We start from the raw sequence: 22,332 nt of genomic DNA, 5'->3' as shown, positions 1-22,332 counted from the left end.
GGGTAAGAGGGAGCTGCTCCATTCGGACAGGCTCCACTGAGACCGTGCTGGGACTAGGGTCCTGGCGAATCAAATAACTAGGGCTGTAGAGAATGCTTTAAACTAATTAGTGGGGAGGCGGGGGTGGGGGGTGGGGTTGTGATGGAGGGGGAGGATTCAGGTGAGCAAAAATTTAAAAAGTCAAAGAATAAGGTGAAGGCAATAGAGCAGGGTAGCACTGGGGGAAATGAAAACCAGAGCGTGCCAGGAAGGGACAGAATGTATAAATATACCGGTGAATCAGAAAGTGGGGTCAAAGCAGGAAACAAAGGTAAAACAACAAATTTAAAAGCTCTTTATCTGAATGCACGTAGCATTCGTAACAAAATAGATGAGTTGACGGCACAAATATAGATACAAATGGGTATGATCTGATAGCCATTACAAAGACGTGGTTGCAAGATGACCTGGACTGAGAACTAATATTCAGGCGTATTTGACAATTTGGAAGGACAGACATAAAGGAAAAGGAGGTGGGGTAGCACTGTTAATAAAGGATGAGATCAGTGCATTAGTGAGAAACGATATTGGCTCAGAGGATCAAGATGATGAATCAGTTTGGGTGGAGATAAGGAATAATAAGGGGGAAAAGTAGCTGGTGGGCATGGTCCATAGGCCCCTAACAGTAGCTACACTGTTGGACGGGGTATAAGTGAAGAAATAATGAAGGCTTGGAATAAAGGAATGGCAATAATCATGGGCGATTTTAACCTTCATTTTGATTGGACAAAGCAAATTGGCCAGGGGAGCCTTGAGGAAGAGTTCATAGAGTGTGTCTGGGATAGTTTCCTTGAACAGTACACTGCGGAACCAACCAGGGAGCAGGCTATCTTCGATCTGGTACTGTGTAATGAGACAGGATTAATAAATGATCTCGTAGTAAAGCATCCTCTAGGAATGAGTGACCATAACATGGTTGAATTTCAAATTCAGTTGGAGGGTGAGAAAGTTATGACTCAAACCAATGTCCTAAGCTTAAATAAAGGAGACTACAAAGGTATGAGTGTAGAGTTGGCGAAAGTGGACTGGGAAAATGGATTAACGTATAGGATGGTTGATGAGCATTTAAGGAGATATTTCATAACTCGCAACAAAAATATATCCCAAAGAGAAGGAAAGGCTGCAAGAGAAGGGATAATCATCCGTGGCTAACTAAGGAAATAAGGGATAGTATCAAATTGAAAACGAGGGCATACAATGTGCCCAAGACTAGTGGGAGGCCAGAGGATTAGGAAACTTTTAAAAGCCAGCAGAGAATGACTAAAAAAATTATAAAGAGAGGGAAGATCGGTTATGAAAATAAATGAGCACGAAATATAAAAACAAATAGTTAGAGTTTCTACAGGTATGCAAAAAGGAAAAGAGTGGCTAAAGTAAATGTTAGTCCCCTACAGGATGAGACTGGGAAATTAATAATCGAGAACAGGGAAATGGCAGAGACGTTGAATAAATATTTTGTATCGGTCTTCATGGTCAAAGACACTAAAAACTTCCCAACAGTGGATAATCAAGGGGCTATAGAGAGGGAGGAACTTAATACAATCACTATCACTAATGAAGTAGTACTCAGTAAAATAATGGGACTAAAGGCGGACAAGTTCCCTGGACCCGATGGCTTACATCCTAGGGTCTTAAAGGAAGTGGCTGCAGAGATAGTGGATGCATCAGTTGTAATCTACCAAAATTCCCTGGATTGGAAAACCGCAAATGTAACACCCCTTTTTGAAAAAGGATGCACTTATTTGTACTGCAAAAATGGTGAACATGCTCCACCCTTTGTTTCTGATTTGTCCCTTTGGAGGATAAGCCACACCCTGAAGTTCCACAGGAATGTGAAACTGGAACCACCCATCCCAAGGTTACACTGACTTTGCAAATTGTAACTCAATCCACTTTGACTTCCTGAAGCGACAGGGGACAGAGCTCCCCAGAAGACAACAAGGGCCAGCCAAAGTCCTGTACCCCCATCCAAGTACATCCCTTCCCCAGTCGAAGTGCCATACCCCAGTCCAAGTGCATCCTCCCACCCCCCCAGCCACCATAGATGGGGCACTATGTACAAATTGTTAACAGGTTTATTGGGTATGAATTGAATTGTGACAGTGTCGTGACTTCCGGATATCATCCACTCCAACAATTCCCGTGTAGGGGGTTGGAAGAAGGTGATCCATCTTCCCCCCTCTCATGTCTCTCTCTCCCTCCACCCCCAGCGTCTCACTCTCTTTCCCCCCCCCCCCTTTTCCCCCCCAGCCTCTCTCGCTCGCTCTTGGCCCCACCCACGCTCTCGGACCCAGGCCTCCCCACTCTCGGCCCCAGGATGGCCCGGGAGGGGGGCGGGGAAAGAGAGTCGGAGCCTCAGGTCCTGCTTCTCAGCACCACATGCAAGGAATGATTCGGCCGAGGGGTGGTGAGGGGGGGGGGGGGGCGCAGCTTGACAGGGGTGGGGCTTGTCACCTGTCGGACAAAAAACTGCAGTACAGGCTGAGGGTGGGGAGGCGGGGGCTGGACAGATGCCTGTCTGCCAAAGAAAAGGTGCAGCACAAATAGTTACATTGTTTAAAAAAGGAGGCAGACAAAAAGCAGGAAACTATAGATCAGTTAGCCCAACATCTGTCATTGGAAAAATGCTGGTGTCTATCATTAAGGAAGCAGTAGCAGGACATTTGGAAAAGCATAATTCAATCAAGCAGAGTCAGCATGCTTTTATGAAAGGGAAATCATGTTTGACAAATTTACTAGAGTTCTTTGAGGATGTTACAAGCAGGGTGGATAAGGGGGATCCAGTGGATGTGGTGTATTTAGATTTCCAGAAGGCATTCGATAAGGTGCCACATAAAAGGTTACTGCACAAGATAAAAGTTCACAGGGTTGGGGGTAATATATTAGCATGGATAGAGGATTGGCCAACTAACAGAAAACAGAGAATCGGGATAAATGGTTTATTTTCCGGTTAGCAAACGGTAACTAGTGGGGTGCCACAGGGATATGTGCTGGGTCCTCAACTATTTACAATTTATATTAATGACTTGGATGAAGGGACCGAGTGTAATGTAGCCAAGTTTGCTGATGATGCAAAGATGGGTGGGAAAGCAAATTGTGAGGAGGACACAAACAATCTACAAAGGGATATAGACAGGCTCAATGAGTGGACAAAAATTTGGCAAATGGAGTCCAATGTGGGAAAATATGAGGTTCTCCACTTTGGCAGGAAAAATAGAAAAGCAAATTATAATTTAAATGGAGAAAAATTGCAAAGTGCTGCAGTCCAGAGGGACCTGGGGGTCCTTGTGCATGAAACACAAGAAGTTAGTATTCAGGTACAGCAAGTAATCAGGAAGGCAAATGGAATGTTGGCCTTTATTGCAAGGGGGATAGAGTATAAAAGCAGGGAAGTCCTGCTATTGATGAGGCCACACCTAGAGTACTGCGTAAGTTTTGGTCTCCCTATTTAAGGAAGGATATACTTGCACTGGAGGCTGTTCAGAGAAGGTTCAGATGGTTCATTCCGGAGATGAGGGATTGACTTATGAAGTAAAGTTGAGTAGGTTGGACCTACTTAAAAAAATGGACCTACTACTCAAAGGCGCTCAGAAGAATGAGGTGTGATCTTATCAAAACATATAAGATAATGAGGGGCCTCAACAAGGTGGATGCAGAGAGGATATTTCCACTCACAGGGGAAACTAAAACGAGGGGACATAGTCTCAGAATAAGTGGCCGCCCATTTAAAAGTGTGATGAGGAAGAATTTCTTCTCTCAGATGGTTGTGAATCTATGGAATTCTCTGTCCCAGAGAGCTTTGGAGGCCGGTTCACTGAATATATTTAGGGTGGAGAAAGACAGATTTTTGAGCAATAAAGGAATAAAGGGTTATGGGGAGCAGGCAGGGAAGTGGAGGGGAGTCCAGGATCAGATCAGCCATGATCTTATTGAATGGCGGAACAGACTCAAGGGGACAAATGGCCTCGGTAGTGGGTAAAATGATGGAATCAATTACTAAGGATGTCATAGCAGTGCATTTGGAAAGAGGTGACATGATAGGTCCAAGTCAGCATGGATTTGTGAAAGGGAAATCATGCTCGACAAATCTTCTGGAATTTTTTGAGGATGTTTCCAGTAGAGTGGATAAGGGAGAACCAGTTGATGTGGTATATTTGGACTTTCAGAAGGCGTTCGACAAGGTCCCACACAAGAGATTGATGTGCAAAGTTAGAGCACATGGGATTGGGGGTAGTGTACTGACATGGATTGAGAACTGGTTGTCAGACAGGAAGTAAAGAGTAGGAGTAAATGGGTACTTTTCAGAATGGCAGGCAGTGACTAGTGGGGTACCGCAAGGTTCTGTGCTGGGGCCCCAGCTGTTTACACTGTACATTAATGATTTAGATGAGGGGATTAAATGTAGTATCTCCAAATTTGCGGATGACACTAAGTTGGGTGGCAGTGTGAGCTGCGAGGAGGATGCTGTGAGGCTGCAGAGCGACTTGGATAGGTTAGGTGAGTGGGCAAATGCATGGCAGATGAAGTATAATGTGGATAAATGTGAGGTTATCCACTTTGGTGGTAAAAACAGAGAGACAGACTATTATCTGAATGGTGACAGATTAGGAAAAGGGGAGGTGCAAAGAGACCTGGGTGTCATGGTACATCAGTCATTGAAGGTTGGCATGCAGGTGCAGCAGGCGGTTAAGAAAGCAAATGGCATGTTGGCCTTCATAGCAAGGGGATTTGAGTACAGGGGCAGGGAGGTGTTGCTACAGTTGTACAGGGCATTGGTGAGGCCACACCTGGAGTATTGTGTACAGTTTTGGTCTCCTAACCTGAGGAAGGACATTCTTGCTATTGAGGGAGTGCAGCGAAGGTTCACCAGACTGATTCCCGGGATGGCGGGACTGACCTATCAAGAAAGACTGGATCAACTGGGCTTGTATTCACTGGAGTTCAGAAGAATGAGAGGGGACCTCATAGAAACATTTAAAATTCTGACGGGGTTAGACAGGTTAGATGCAGGAAGAATGTTCCCAATGTTGGGGAAGTCCAGAACCAGAGGTCACAGTCTAAGGATAAGGGGTAAGCCATTTAGGACCGAGATGCGGAGGAACTTCTTCACCCAGAGAGTGGTGAACCTGTGGAATTCTCTACCACAGAAAGTTGTTGAGGCCAATTCACTAAATATATTCAAAAAGGAGTTAGATGAGGTCCTTACTACTAGGGGGATCAAGGGGTATGGCGAGAAAGCAGGAATGGGGTACTGAAGTTGAATGTTCAGCCATGAACTCATTGAATGGCGGTGCAGGCTAGAAGGGCCGAAAGCCTACTCCTGCACCTATTTTCTATGTTTCTATGTTTCTATGTTTCCTGCTCCTATTTCTTATGTTCTGATGATGGGGCTTTATTAACACACTTACCATCTACAGGATGCACTGCAGCAACTCGCCCAGGCTTCTTCGGCAGCACCTCCCAAACATAAACATAAGAACATAAGAATTAGGAACAGGAGTAGGCCATCTAGCCCCTCGAGCCTGCTCCGCCATTTAACAAGATCATGGCTGATCTGGCCATGGACTCAGCTCCACTTACCCGCCTGCTCGCCATAACCCTTAATTCCCTTATTGGTTAAAAATCTATCTGTGACTTGAATACATTCAATGAGCTAGCCTCAACTGCTTCCTTGGGCAGAGAATTCCACAGATTCACAACCCTATGGGAGAAGAAATTCCTTCTCAACTCGGTTTTAAATTGGCTCCCCCATATTTTGAGGCTGTGCCCCCTAGTTCGAGTCTCTCCTACCAGTGGAAACAACCTCTCTGCCTCTATCTTGTCTATCCCTTTCATTATTTTAAATGTGTCTATAAGATCATCGCTCATCCTTCTGAACTCCAACGAGTAAAGACCCAGTCTACTCAATCTATCATCATAAAGTAACCTCCTCATCTCCGGAATCAGCCAAGAGAATCGTCTCTGTACCCACTCCAAAGCTAGTATATCCTTCCTTAAGTAAGGTGACCAAAACTGCATGCAGTACTCCAGGTGCGGCCTCACCAATACCCTATACAGTTGCAGAAGGACCTCCCTGCTTTTGTACTCCATCCCTCTCGCAATGAAGGCCAACATTCCATTCGCCTTCCTGATTACCTGCTGCACCTGCAAACTAACTTTTTGGGATTCATGCACAAGGACCCCCAGGTCCCTCTGCACCGCAGCCTGTTGTAATTTCTCCCCATTCAAATAATATTCCCTTTTACTGTTTTTTTTCCCCCAAGATGGATGACCTCACACTTTCCAACATTGTATTCCATCTGCCAAACCTTAGCCTATTCGCTTAACCTATCTAAATCTCTTTGCAGCCTTTCTGTGTCCTGTACACAACTTGCTTTCCCACTAATCTTTGTGTCATCTGCAAATTTTCTTACACTACACTCTATCCCCTCTTCCAGGTCATCTATGTATATTGTAAACAGTTGTGGTCCCAGCACCGATCCCTGTGGCACACCACTAACCACCGATTTCCAACCCGAAAAGGACCCATTTATCCCGACTCTCTGCTTTCTGTTCGCCAGCCAATTCTCTATCCATGCTAATACATTTCCTCTGACTCTGCGTACCTTTATCTTCTGCAGTAACCTTTTGTGTGACACCTTATCGAATGGCTTTTGAAAATCTAAATACACCACATCCATCGGTACACCTCTATCCACCATGCTAGTTATATCCTCAAAGAATTCCAGTAAATTAGTTAAACATGATTTCCCCTTCATGAATCCATGCTGCGTCTGCTTGATTGCACTATTCCTATCCAGATGTCCCCCTATTTCTTCCTTAATGATAGTTTCAAGCATTTCCCCCACTACCGATGTTAAACTAACCGGTCTATAGTTACCTGCCTTTTGTCTGCCCCCCTTTTTAAACAGAGGCATTACATTAGCTGCTTTTCAATCCGCTGGTACCTCCCCAGAGTCCAGAGAATTTTGGTAGATTATAACGAATGCATCTGCTATAACTTCCGCCATCTCTTTTAATGCCCTGGGATGCATTTCATCAGGACCAGAGGACTTGTCTACCTTGAGTCCCATTAGCCTGTCCAGCACTACCCCCTTATGATAGTGATTGTCTCAAGGTCCTCCCTTCCCACATTCCTGTGACCAGCAAATTTTGGCATGGTTTTTGTGTGTTCCACTGTGAAGACCGAAGCAAAATAATTGTTTAAGGTCTCAGCCATTTCCACATTTCCCATTATTAAATCCCCCTTCTCATCTTCTAAGGGACCAACATTTACTTTAGTCACTCTTTTCCGTTTTATATATCTGTAAAAGTTTTTACTATCCATTTTTATATTTTGCGCAAGTTTGCCTTCGTAATCTATCTTTCCTTTCTTTATTGCTTTCTTAGTCATTCTTTGCTGTCGTTTAAAATTTTCCCACTCACCTTGGCCACCTTATACGCATTGGTTTTTAATTTGATACTCTCCTTTATTTCCTTGGTTATCCACGGCTGGTTATCCCTTCTCTTACCGCCCTTCTTTTTCACTGGAATATATTTTTGTTGAGCACTATGAAATAGCTCCTTAAAAGTCCTCCACTGTTCCTCAATTGTGCCACTGTTTAGTCTGTGTTTCCAGTCTACTTTAGCCAACTCTGTCCTCATCCCACTGTAGTCCCCTTTGTTTAAGCATAGTACGCTCGTTTGAGACACTACTTCCTCATCCTCAATCTGTATTACAAATTCAACCATACTGTGATCACTCATTCCGACAGGATCTTTTACTCGGAGATTGTTTATTATTCCTGTCTCATTACACAGGACCAGATCGAAGATAGCTTGCTCCCTTGCAGGTTCTGTAACATACTGTTCTGAGAAACAATCCCGTATGCATTCTATGAATTCCTCCTCCAGGCTACCCCGCGCGATTTGATTTGACCAATCGATATGTAGGTTAAGATTACCCATGATTACTGCCGTTCCCTTTTCACATGCCTCCATTATTCCCTTGATTATTGCCCTCCCCACCGTGAAGTTATTATTTGGGGGCCTATAAACTACACCCACCAGTGACTTTTTCCCCTTACTATCTCTAATCTCCACCCACAATGATTCAACATTTTGTTCATTAGAGCCAATATCGTCTCACAACTGCCCTGATATCATCTTTTATTAACAGAGCTACCCCACCTCCTTTCCCTTCTTGTCTATCTTTCCGAACCGTCAGATACCCCTGTATGTTTAATTCCCAGTCTTGGCCACCCTGCAACCACGTTTCTGTAATGGCCACCAAATCATACCCATTTGTAATGATTTGTGCCGTCAACTCATTTACTTTATTTCGAATGCTGCGCGCATTCAGGTAGAGTGTTTTAATACTGGTTTTTAAAACATGATTTTTTAGTTTTGACCCCTCCTGCATCCTCTTTATATTCAGTGGCCCTTTTTGTTTTTTGCCTTTGGTTTCTCTGCCCTCCACTTTTACTTATCTCCTTTCTGTCTTTTGCTTTTGTCTCCTTTTTGTTTCCCTCTGTCTCCCTGCATTGGTTCCCATCCCACTGCCATATTAGTTTAACTTCTCCCCAACAGCATGAGCAAACATTCCCCCTAGGACATTGGTTACGGTCCTGCCCAGGTGCAGACCGTCCAGTTTGTACTGGTCCCACCTCCCCCAGAACCGGTTCCAATGCCCCAGGAATTTGAATCCCTCCCTGCTGCACCACTGCTCAAGCCACGTGTTCATCTGCACTATCCTGCGATTCCTACTCTGACTAGCACGTGGCACTGGTAGCAATCCCGAGATTACTACTTTTGAGGTCCTACTTTTTAATTTAGCTCCTAGCTCCTTAAATTCGTCTTGTACGCACGACCTCTACCCCTAGAAGGTCCAGGGCGGCAGGCACATGGGAACAACACCACCTCCACGTTTCACTCCAAGTCACACACCTTCCTGACTTCGAAGTTTATCGCCATTCCTTCATCGTCGCTGGGTCAAAATCCTGGAACTCCCTCTCTAACAGCACTGTGGGAGTACCCTCACAAGGACTGTTGCGGTTCAAGAAAGCGGCTCACCACCACCTTTCCAAGGGCAATTAGCGATGGGCAATAAATGCTGGCCTTGCCAGTGATGCCCACATGCCATGAAGGAATTTTTTTTTAAAAACTGTCCATGAGACATTGTAAAAATAGCTAAGTCTCATTCTTGGGCTGAAAATGACAGCAGTGAAGACAATTGCTGTGCCACTTCCTCCTTTGTTGAAAAGCCATGCTGGTATATCCGAAATGTTGGCCCTGAAATTGAGGTTGGAGGCTTCTCACGGACAGTTGCCTCCAGCCACAAAAATATTTACAAATGTACCTGGTGGTCCCGGAGGAACAAACTCTTGTGCTACGAGGCCTCGATATGCAGCCCAGCGCAGAGGCCCACTCATTCCAGGAGTTTATGCACATCCTGGGATCACATGGGCTGGATTAGCCAATGAAATGGTGTATCCCCATTCACAGTAATGGTGAATACCGTTGGTACGGAGATCACCATTTCTATGAATGGGGATACACCAAAAACACAAACATTTTAAATAAATAAGAAAAACACTTCACATATTTAAAATTAATTGTAATTGTTTTAGACAACAATTTATTTTTTAGAAATTCGTTTTATGTTTTAATCGGGGTAAAAATAAACTTACCTTAATGGACAGGGTTTTTATTACAAAAATTGTTGATAACATTTTATTTTTCTATGTTTTAAAACTCTTACGCTGGTAAAATTAGGCCTTACGCCTTCTTTAATCAGGCGTAAGAGTTTTAAAGACATTGACTGGGCAAATTGCCCAAATCTCTGCCTGCGAAGGCCCTTTTCCCGGGGATGTACTGGATCTGTCAAAAGACATTTTGGCAGTTCGCAAGCGTCGGATTTTGGTGCATGTGCTTTGCGCGCCCAAACTTGGAACTTGCGGGGCCTCTTCCGGCGTGTGCGCACATCGTACGCACCCGGAGAGCTCGCAATTTCAGGGCCGTTAATTTGGATGATTCCTCATTTTTACCATCTACTAATTAAACCAGAGTCACAAATTATACAAATCAACCTCAGATATCCAAGCTCAGATTCAGTCACAATATTTGCAATATTTTGACATAATTGGGCCTTTCATGGCAGAAATGTAATTCCTTCTTGTCTTCCATTCCTGGTAGTTGTTACTTCCAGTGCCCTTTGGCGCTCCATCATTGCAAGAAAGGGCATGGCCTTCTCTAAAGCATGTCCTATTACTAACTTAAATGCCAAGCTTTGCTTCTGCTCCTTTTCTTCTACTTTTTATTGATTCTTTAACAGTAAGCAACACTGTAATTTTTTGTCTTTAAAAAGGGGCAATTTTTTCTGCGAATCACAAATGAAATCACAAGAATTACAGAAAAGTAGCCCATCACATTTTTACACTACATATTTTCTCAGCATTAGCATCACCAGCCACTCCTGTGAGCTCCCCTCGTGATCCAACAATATATCTAGGTAAATGACAATGAGGGAACATAACAGAGAACCTGTATTCTGTACACCATTTACAGGAATGCAGCATGTGCTGCCAAATAATTTTCATGTCTTTGAAAGGTGAATTGAAAAATTGTCAGACTAAGACATAGGCCTGAAACACCAACAGATGGCTTCATTTAAATAAAACAGGTAAATGGCCAATATGCAGTATGACATAGCAAATGTGTTTCACTATTCTCCTCGAAAAAAGATGCCACCCACTTTCTCTCCAAAACATGGACTTTAAAACAACAGCTTTAATCTGGCCAAGCTTCCCCACTACCTTGGCACAGACTTCAAACATAGTGCACTTCTTTGACTGGAAAGATGAAATTGATTCTCTCTGGTAGAACAGGTGTCCCACAGGAATACAATTTGAGACCACTGTAGATGTACTGAAATAAAAGTCTCTAGATGACTGCACCTCTCTTAACTATATTAGATCAATTGACAGAAGGCAGCACTTCTCTTTTGAAAACGGAATAGATGGCAATCTTTGACAATGACAAGGGAATTCTATCATTGAATGTGATGGCTCTGGCCATTTAAATATTTAACACTTTGCACCTCCCATTCAAGCTGATGGCCTCTATTTGAGAAATACTGCTCGAGGTCTATGGGGAGAATTTCCATGGGGTTTTTCAGCTCCATTGCCCTAACTTCAGTGGGAAGATCAACTGAAATCCAGCAAACATGGTACCCGGTTCTCCAGGATTTCCACCGATCTTCTGATGAAGTCACACTTGCAAATAGGATAATATCCCCCCACCCTGCCCAAAATCCAGGTGTATGCTTTGTGAAAAAGTGGCATCTTTATTATTTCCTATAATGGATAATAGTGAAGCATATTGTCCGGAATTTGCTGAATAAATAAGTGCGTGAGCGATGCACATGCAATCGTGTTATGAACGTGTTAAACAGGCAGCAACTTGCAGCGAGGAAGAGATACCCTATGAATTACGAATCGCTACAAGTTGCTGGATGATTTGCGCCACTCCGCCATTAACCTAACAAAGATGGCATCTCACTCGTAACCTCCCGGTGAGTTTCATGAAGTTGCTGGGTTCACATGTTAATTAGCAATCTTGTTGTGCAAGGCACCTTGGGGAAGAGCGACCATAATATGCTAGAATTCTTTATTAAGATGGAGAATGACACAGTTAATTCAGAGACTAAGGTCCTGAACTTAAGGAACGGTAACTTCGATGGTATGAGACGTGAATTGGTTAGAATAGACTGGCGAATGATACTTAAAGGGTTGACAGCGGATAGGCAATGGCAAACATTTAAAGATCACATGGATAAACTTCAATTGTACATCCCTGTCTGGAGTAAAAATAAAACGGGGAAGGTAGCTCAACCGTGGCTAACAAGGGAAATTTAGGTGAGTGTTAGATCCAAGGAAGAGTCATGTAAATTGGCCAGAAAAAGAAGCAAACCAGAGGATTGGGAGAAATTTAGAATTCAGCAGAGGAAGACAAAGGGTTTAAATAGGAGGGGGAAAATAAAGTATGATAGGAAGCTTGCTGGGAACATAAAAACTGAAAGCAAAAGATTCTATAGATATATGAAGAGAAACGTAGGTCCCTTGCAGTCAGATTCAGGTGAATTTATAATGGGGAACAAAGAAATGGCAGACCAGTTGAACAAATACTTTGGTTCTGTCTTCACGAAGGAAGACACAAATAATGTTCTGGAAATACTAGGGGACCGAGGGTCAAGCGAGAAGGAGGAACTGAAAGAAATCCTTATTAGGTGGGAACTTGTGTCAGGGAAATTGATGGGATTGAAGGCCGATAAATCCCCAGGGCCAGAGTACTTAAGGAAGTGGCCATAGAAATAGTGGATGCATTGGTGATCATTTTCCAACAGTCTATCGACTCTGGATCAGTTCCTATGGACTGGAGGGTAGCTAATGTAACCCCACTTTTTAAAAAGGAGGGAGAGAAAACAGGGAATTACAGACCGGCCAAGCCTGACATCGGTGGTGGGGAAAATGTTGCAATCAATTATTGAAGATGTAAAAGCAGCGCATTTGGAAAGCAGTGACAGGATCGGTCCAAGTCAGCATGGATTTATGAAAAGGGAAATCATGCTTGACAAATCTAGAATTTTTTTGAGGATTTTTTTCTATGTTTCTATGGACAAGGGAGAGCCAGTGGATGTGGTGCATTTAGACTTTCAAAAGGCTTTTGACAAGGTCCCACACAAGGGATTAGTGTGCAAAATTAAAGCACATGGTATTTGGGGTAATGTATTGACATGGATAGAGAACTGGTTGGCAGACAGGAAGCAAAGGGTAGGAATAAATGGCAGAATGGCAGGCAGTGACTAGTGGGGTACCGCAGGGCTCAGTGCTGAGACCCCAGCTATTTACAATATACATTAATGATTTAGATGAATGAATTGAGTGTAATATCTCCAAGTTTGCAGATGACACTAAACTGGGTGACGGTGTGAGCTGTGAGGAGGATGCTAAAAGGCTGCAGGGTGACTTGGACAGGTTACGTGAGTGGGCAAATGCATAGCAGATGCAGTATAATGTGGATAAATGTGAGGTTATCCACTTTGGTGGTAAAAACACGAAGGCAGAATATTATCTGAATGGCGGCAGATTAGGAAAAGGGGAGGTGCAACGAGACCTGGGTGTCATGGTTCATCAGTCATTGAAAGGTGGCATACAGGTACAGCAGGCGGTGAAGGAGGCAAATGGCATATTGGCCTTCATAGCAAGAGGATTTTATTACAGTTGTACAGGATCTCGGTGAGGCCACACCTTGAATATTGTGCACAGTTTTGGTCTCCTAATTTGAGGAAGGACGTTCTTGCTGTTGAGGGAGTGCAGCGAAGGTTCACCAGGATGATGCCCGGGATGACAGGACTGATATAAGGAAGACTGGATCGAGTAGGCTTATTTTCACTGGAATTTAGAAGAATGAGAGGGGATCTCATAGAAATATATAAAATTCTGACGGGATTGGACAGATTAGATGTAGGAAGAATGTTCCCGATGTTGGGGAAGTCCAGAACCAGGGGTCACAGTCTAAGGATAAGGGGTAAGCCATTTAGGACCGAGATGAGGAGAAACTTCTTCACCCAGAGAGTGGTGAACCTGTGGAATTCTCCACCACAGAAAGTTGTTGAGACCAGTTCGTTAGATATATTCAAAAGGGAGTTAGATGTGGCCCTTACGGCTAAAGGGATCAAGGGGTATAGAGAGAAAGCAGGAATCGGGTATTGAAGTGCATGATCAGCCATGATCATATTGAATAATGGTGCAGGCTCGAAGGGCCAAATGGCCTACTCCTGCACCTATTTTCTATGTTTCTATATTTAGGGAGGTCTGACAAGGCAAGGGAATATACATTAAATGGTATGACACTGAAAAGTATAGAGGAACAAAGGGACCTTGGGGTTCAGGTCCACAGATCCCTAAGGGTAGCAGGCCAGGTACATAAGTTGGTTAAAAAGGCATATGGAATACGTGCCTTTTATTCGTCGAGGTATGGAATACAAGAGCAAGGAAGTTATGCTTGAACTGTATAAAACATTGGTAGGCCGCAGCTGGAGTATTGTGTTAAGTTCTGGTCACCACATTAGAGGAAAGATGTGATTGCACTGGAAAGGGTGCAGAGGTGATTACAAGAATGTTGCCGGAACAGGAGAATTTTTCCTATGAGGAAAGATTGGAGATAATTTGCGAGATGCTGGGTCTGTTTTCTTTGGAACAGAGGCTGAGGGGAGACCTGATTGAGGTGAATAAAATTATGAGGGGCCTGGAGAGAGTTGATAGGAAGGAGACAGTTTTGAGGGCCTGGTCTTCAAACATTTTTTTCCTCAGGCGGCCGAAGGCTGCACTGGCGCACTGGAGGCGGTGTTGGATCTCGTCGTCAATGCCTGCTCTTGTTGATAGGAGGCTCCCATGATAAGGGAAGTGGTCCACGTTGTCCAGGGCCACGCCATGGATCTTGATGACTGGGTAGCAGTGCTGTGCGGTGAGGACGGCTGGTGGAGGACCTTTGTCTTACTGATGTTTAGCGTGAGGCCCATGCTTTCGTACGCCTCAGTAAATACAACAACTATGTCCTGGAGTTCAGTCTGTGTGTGCAGATGCAGGCATCCTCCGTATACTGTAGCTTGGCGACAGAGGTTGGGGAGGACTTGGATCTGGCCTGGAGATGGCGAAGGTTGAACAGGTTCCCACTGGTTCTGTAGTTTAGTTCCATTCCAGCGGGGAGCTTGTCGACTGTGAGGTGGAGCATGGCAGCGAGGAAGATTGAAACGGTCACCAAGCTCATGGTCTACAGGGCTGTAGTAATACCTGTCCTCCTGTATGGCTCAGAAACATGGACCATGTACAGTAGACACCTGAAGTCGCTGGAGAAATACCACCAACGATGTCTCCGCAAGATAATACAAATCTCCATGGGGGACAGGCACAACAACGTTAGCGTTTTCGACCAGACCAACATCCCCAGCATTGAAGCACTGATCACATTTGATCAGCTCCGCTGGGCAGGCCACATCGTTCGCATGCCAGACACGAGACTCCCAAAGCAAACGTTCTACTCGGAACTCCTTCATGGCAAACGAGCCAAAGGTGGGCAGTGGAAACGTTACAAGGACACCCTCAAAGCCTCCCTGGTAAAGTGCAACATCCCCACTGACATCTGGGACTCCCTGGCCAAAGACCGCCCTAAGTGGAGGAAGTGCATCCGGGAGGGCGCTGAACTCCAAGTCTCGTCGTCGAGAGCATGCAGAAATCAAGTGCAGGCAGCGGAAAGAGCGTGCGACAAATCAGTCCCACCCAACCCATCCCTCAACGACTATTTGTTCCATCTGTGACAGAGACTGGTTCTCGTATTGGACTGTACAGCCACCTACGAACTCATGTTAAGAGTGCAAGCAAGTCTTCCTTGATTCCGAGGGACTGCCTATGATATGATGTGATGATAGGAAGGATCCGTTTCCCTTGGCAGAGGGGTCAACGTCCAGGGGACATAGATTTAAAATAATTGGGGGGAGGTTTAGAGGAGATACGAGGGAAAATTTCTTTACCCAGAGGGTAGTGGAGATCTGGAACTGACTGCCTGAAAGGATGGTACAGGCAGAAACGCTCACCACATTTAAAAAATACTTGGATGTGCACTTAACGTGCCATAACCTACAGGGCTACGGACCAAGAGCTGGAAAGTGGGATTAGGCTGGATAGCTCTTGGTCGGCAGGCGCGGACACGCTGGGCTGAAATGGTCTCCTTCCGTGCAGTAAATTTCTATGATTCTATGGGCTAGAACCTTCACTTTTTTTGCATGCTTAACTTGCACTTAACGCCCGTTTTACTGCTGAAATGACGTATAACGCCCATATATCGTCCATTTTGGCACAAAATGGAAACTGACGGGCATTTTTAGGAAACGTATCGCCAAGCGTTACTTTCCACATGTGCTTAACGCCGGGAAAAAATATTACTGCCCGGCCACTTTTTTGGGCGGAATCTTCAGAATGGGCGAAATCAACGCCCATAATATTGCCCAGCGTTACTTTCCGAACTGATTTAACGCCGCGATTCAAAATTAATGCCCGCCCATTTTTTTTTTGTCATAAAGAACATATTTACCAAAACTAGCAAACATGAGATTGCCCAGCGTCAATTTCACCACCTCGCACACATATCACCCACAATATCGCTCGCCCAAAAAAACGGCCAGAAAAAGTGGAACTAATCACAGCGTTATGGACGCCATGTTATACATCACATGTCGCATCCTTTAAAAGGCGCCTGTGCTTCAACCTCGGCGGAGTTCAGATGTACTCTACAGGTCGTTGGAGTTGATGTGAACATCTCTAAAAACATCTTGACCATACTGTGACCGACTGGAATTGAATAGGTGTCTTCGCCGGGACATTCCTTGTTTGTGACCAATCGGTGGAAAACAGAGAGCTACTGCAATGGGGCCAGTCCTTTCTCACCCTCTCTTGGTGACCAATTACATGCAGCAGACTCGACATCACCGAAGGAACACTCCACTGCATTATGTGCCCAATATAAGATGTGACAAGACTGATAAGGAGGACCAGACGTTACACCCCCCTGCAAATACAAGGAGAAGCATTCTTACCTCGACTTATCTGACACCACCACCTGCCTTCAGGGACTGCGCTTCCACAAAGAGGTTATCACTGAGGTACGCCAGCTGATAAGGGCAGATCTGCAGCCTGCCAGCACCATCAATACTGCACTGTCCGTCGAGGTCAAAATCACCGCGGCACTGTCGTTCTATGCCTCGGGTTCTTTTCAGGCCACAGCTGGCGACATTTGCAGACTTTCTCAGCATGCCACATATCGCTGCATTAGACAGGTCACTGAAGCCCTGTACGCACACAGGAGGGACTTGATCAGCTTCCCTATGATCAGGAAGGCACAGACTGAGAGGGCTCTAGGATTCTCCAGAATTGCAAACTTCCCCAAAATGCAGGGAGCAATAGACTGTACGCACATCGCGATGCGGGCACCTTTTCAGGATGCAGAGGTTTTCAGGAACCGCAAGGGATTCCACTCCTTGAATGTCCAACTGGTTGTCGACCACCAGTGGAGTGCTGAAGCAGCGCTTTAGATGCCTGGACCACTCAGGAAGCGAGCTCCAATACCACCCTGAGCAGGTAGCTCAATTCGTGGTGGTGTGCTCCATGCTACACAACATGGCTAACAAGAGGGGACAAGAATTGCGTGATAAGCCTGACAGTCCATCTCACCAGAACAAGAAAGAGGAGGATAGGAGGTGGACGCCGACATCGACTCAGACAATCAGGCTGGCGCTGAAGCCATGCCCTCGCCCCCCTGTAGACCGCACGAAAGGGCCCATGGTGGCATGATAGCTGTAAGAGCCTTACATCAAGAGCTCATCAATGATCGCTTTGCCTGAAAGAATGTTGGTGTTATTTACAAGACTGACACACTGCTGGGTGTGCAGGTGATACCTCAATGGTGGGCATCACCTTGGTGACAGTTAAAGTTTAAATTGATTGGAGTTAAGTGTAACTATACCCTTTGATGTTAAGGAATCACCAGCGTGTAACGATGCAGCTATCTGAGCCAATGCGTTACAAGGTTTTGTTTTAAATTAAAAAACATTTAAACCGAACATTAATCTGAAATCATCAGTATTTCTGTACAAACCAACCCTTCCCCCCCCCCCGCTTCTCCTCCCCCTCCTGACTCCAAACCGCCTGGCCGAGGAGCTCCTCAGGTGATGCTTCATTGGCGGGGGGGGGCGGGTGAGTGACGGCCGAAACACTGCTTGAACGGATACGGGAGTGCAAGGTCCCGAGGTAGGAACGTGCTCCGAGCCAGAAGCAAGATGTTGAGGTGCCAGCTCCACAGGGCACCCCATTTGTCCCCAGCCCTGCGGAGGTCTCGTTAACGAGGCAGGTCTGTTCCACGAGCGCAACATGACAGCGGAGAGATGGTACAGTTGTCTAGGAGGACTGTAGACATTGGTGACCAGCTCATCGAAGCTTTGGGGACATATCCCGACAACTGGCCACCATGACCGAGTACATTCCATGCATGGTGGAGTCCCTGGATGCAATAGCCAGGAACACTGCTGCCACAGCCCTCCCAGTGGTCCCATGCACGGCACTCCACCCCTAGGTTCCGCACCACCACTGCGAAAGACAGATGAGAGCAAGGACCAAGATCCTGCTTCTGCATCAGAAAATGGCACCCCCCGCTCCCGTACCCGTGCAACGACCGCATCTGCCTTCATCCCCTCCATTGAGGCACCGCCTGAGGAGCTCCTCCGCCAGGCGCCATGGACCGAGGAGGGGAAGGAGTAGAGGTAGAGGTGAGGAGAAGGAAACTGAGGTGCATGTGCGCAGGTGATGGCGGTGTTATATCTCCATCATGATGTATGCAATTTGTTGCAATGTATGGGGGCTGGGGACAACACTCCTGCTTTGCCTTTGTATTCTGTGTTGGTGGACATGTTGAACATGTAATTTATGTCAATGGTGGAAAAAGTGGGGTGTGGGCGGGGGTTGGATGTTATTGGCTGTGATACTTATGATTTCAGACCAATGTTGGTATTAAACTTGTGTTAGTGAACATAACCTTGTTGCGCATTGTCTCACATAGCTGGACCATTACACACTGGTGATTCCTTACCATGAAAGGGTTAAATACAACTTAACATCAATCAACGTAAACTTTAACTGGCACCAAGGCGATGGGCACCATTGATGTCAGAGCTGCACACACACACACAGCAGTGTGTCAGCGTTGTCACTCACATCAGCGTTCTTTCAGTCAAATCTTTTCGATATCAGCTTTCCAATACGTAAGAGTGGGATTTAAAAAATGCCAGCCACACCGCTGGCGTTCGTCCCAGTTAGTTCCACTTTTTATGGGCGTTTTTTTTGAGTGAGTGATATTGTGGGCGGTATGTGCACACGAGGTGGTGAAATTGAAGATGGGCGATCTCCATGGCAGCTAGTTTGGGTAAATATGCTCTTTATGACAAAAAACAGTCGCCGGGCATTAATATTGAATCTCGGCATTAATTCCGTGCGGAAAATAACGCTGGGCAATATTATGGGCGTTGAATTCGCCCATTCTGCTGATTCCGCCCCAAAAAAAGTGGGCGGGCAGTAATATTCTTTAACACTCGCCAATAAGTCTCCGAAAAAAGTCTGTCAGTTTCCATTTTGTGCCAGAATGGGCGATATATGGGCGTTATATATCATTTCAGTGGTAAAATGGATGTTAAGTGGGCGTTAAGCATGCAAAAAAAAAAAGTGGTTTTAGCCCATGGTCACTATACTAGCTTTATTCCAGATACTAGCTTTTTATTCCAGATTCTAGCTTTTTATTCCAGATTTATTACTTAACTGAATTTAAATTCCCAAGCTGCCGTGGTGGAATTTGAGCTCATTAGTCCAGGCCTCTGGGTTACTGGTCCAGTAACATAACCAACTATGCTACCGTTCTCTACATGCCGTTTCTCGTGATATAATACAGGTACAAACTCAACAGATAAAAATCTACCTTTTGCCAAATCCAGAAATGTATTTTGTAAAACTAAATGTGAAAACTTGCACTAAACTCAGTAACAAAATCGCAAGAACTGTAGAAACAGCCACTGCATATCTTCTCTCTATTCGAGGATATTTGTTGCTTGAGTTCTTTTTTGGTTAGCTTCTCACTTGTACCACATGCCTCGTTCAGCCAAGAATATGTTGCAGAGATTTTCTCTCCCAATTTCACTCAATACCATTCACAAGTTGTGACATTAAACTATCCGTAGGCAAGCACTTGGCCACCACCTGGTCAGTGAAAATCTCTGCAACTTATTCTTGGCTGAACGAAGCGTGTGGTACAAGTGAGAAACAAACCAAACCAGAACTCGAGCAACGAACATCCCCGAATCGAACCAAGATATACAGTGGCTGCTTCTACAGTTCTTGCAATTTTGGTACTGAGTTTAGTGCAAGCTTTCAACACTTCATTTGCATACCTATGTCCTTTGACAGACAATCAGAGATTAACAAGTCCAAACCCTGTTGGTCTCGATGTGTGTGTGTGCATGTGTCATGTGTGTGCAGAGTGGTGTCTCAGGGTGGTGAACACATGAACATGCAACCAAGAACCAATTGCTCATTGCTAGTTTACTCGGGAATATGGCCTTGTATTGACAACCAGACCACTGGCGAATGAATGAAATACAAGTGATCTTACATATTTGTTTTCAACTGACAGTGCTACAAGTGAAAGATACAGAAATAGAAATTAACAAAGCTTTCGATAAAGGGCCAGGTTGTGATGGACTTATAAATTATAAGTGGGCTTGATCTCAATCAGAAATGATGCAAGTAAATACCGTTTGCCTTAAGCAACTGAACAGACGCTCTGCATCATCAAGTCATTTATTTTTAAAGAGCCACTATGGTATTTCTGCCTCAAAAGGATCCAAGTTAGGAACAGGGTCTATATGCACATCCACAAAACTCAAAGCATGTTACAATTTCATTGGACTATTGAGCCTTTTCTCTTCACGTATTCAGGCAAACTTTTATACCTTGTTATGGGACAATCACTGCAGCATCCACCTCATTACCACATGATGAATGCTCCATTTCCTGCCCATGTTATAAGAGTGGAATGGATTGCAAAGTACCTCAGGGCTAAGTGTTTTTGTTGAAGTAAACCAGACAAATTTGTGTCAAGGTCAATTAAATAAAAAACTTATATTTATATAATGTCTTTCATGACCACCGATGTCCCAAAGTGCTTTACAGCCAATGAAGCACTTTTGAAGTATAGTCACTGTTGTAATGTAGGAAATGTATATATAAAAATTTATATATAAAAAAGATTATTTTTAAAAGGAAGCTTTATTTCATTTTGGCTCTAAATTCAAGACATCAATTTTTTTTGAATTACACATCTCCCAGTTTTGTCACATATGTTCTGGAAAACAGTAAATCATTGCAGTACTCTATTCAGCTATTCCTTCCATATGTTTCAAAGAGATGTAACAGCCAATATGTCAATGACAGTGTGATTCACTGCGAGAAGCACTGTAGAGTTTTCAGTTAATTATCTTCAATGATGCTGGTAAACAATGGGAAACAGCTTGAGAGATGCAGAAAATGAGAAAATGTAAATACATCTAGAGAAAGATAGGAGGTGCATGTGAAAGTGAGAGAAAAAAAAGAGAGGCGGGGTGGGGGGGGGGGAAGAGAATAAAAGATGATGAAGGGGAAAAGAAAAGTGGTGAGGGGGAGAGAGAACAAAGATGATAGGGGCAAAAAGAGAAAAAGAAAATGCAAGAGATAGACACAAATATTCAGGTTGTCTTATTAGAAGGCAAATATCCACATTCGATATTCTCTTGTGGTCAGTGTCACTGGGCACCACCTGCAAGTGAACCCACATCCCTCAGAAATATGAGTATACCTGCGGTCATCCCCCTGCAAAACAGATACACTACTTCGGGTACTGTTGAAGCAGATGACTCATCAGGGGAGAGCAGCAGCAGCCAAGTTCATGGCACCATGGTTGGCTTTGAAGCACAGGAGGGCAGGAAAAAGAGTGGGAGAGCAATAGTGGTAGGGGATTCTATTGTAAGGGGAATAGATAGACGTTTCTGCGGCCACAACCGAGACTCCAGGATGGTATGTTGCCTCCCTGGTGCAAGGGTCAAGGATGTCTCGGAGCGGGTGCAGGACATTTTGAAAAGGGAGGGTGAACAGCCAGTTGTCGTAGTGCATATAGGTACCAATGATATAGGTAAAAAAAAACAGGATGAGGTCCTACGAGACGAATTTAGGAAGCCAGGAGCTCAATTAAAAAGTAGGACGTCAAAAGTAGTAATCTCAGGATTGCTACCAGTGCCACGTGCTAGTCAGAGTAGGAATTGCTGGATAGCTCAGATGAATACGTGGCTTGAGGAGTGGTGCAGAAGGGAGGGATTCAAATTCCTGGGACATTAGAACCGGTTCTGGGGGAGGTGGGACCAGTACAAACCGGACGGTCTGCACCTGGCAGGACCGGAACCAATGTTTGCTGGTGCTGTTGGGGAGGAGTCAAACTGATATGGCAGGGGGAGGGGAACCTATGCAGAGAGACAGAGGGAAATAAAATGGAGGCAGAAGCAAAAGATAGAAAGGAGAATAGTAAAAATGGAGGGCAAAAAACAAAAAGAGCCACATTACAGCAAAATTCTAAAGGGACAAAGTGTGTTAAAAAGACAAGCCTGAAGACTTTGTGCCTCAATGCGAGGAG

At 44.7% G+C, this 22,332-nt stretch overlaps 1 protein-coding gene across 6 annotated transcripts in view; it reads right to left on the bottom strand.

The window, feature by feature from the left end:
• LOC139262274 (alpha-(1,6)-fucosyltransferase) overlaps positions 1 to 22,332 on the bottom strand; it is a 1,093,864-nt gene that overhangs the window by 472,194 nt on the left and 599,338 nt on the right. The window lies entirely within an intron of this gene.

This window comes from Pristiophorus japonicus, chromosome 4 (genome assembly GCF_044704955.1).
Source record: "Pristiophorus japonicus isolate sPriJap1 chromosome 4, sPriJap1.hap1, whole genome shotgun sequence".
In the NCBI taxonomy this organism is placed as follows: Eukaryota; Metazoa; Chordata; class Chondrichthyes; family Pristiophoridae; genus Pristiophorus; species Pristiophorus japonicus.
The sequence above is the reverse complement of the archived record's forward strand: the minus strand, read 5'-3'. Positions and strand labels throughout refer to the sequence as shown.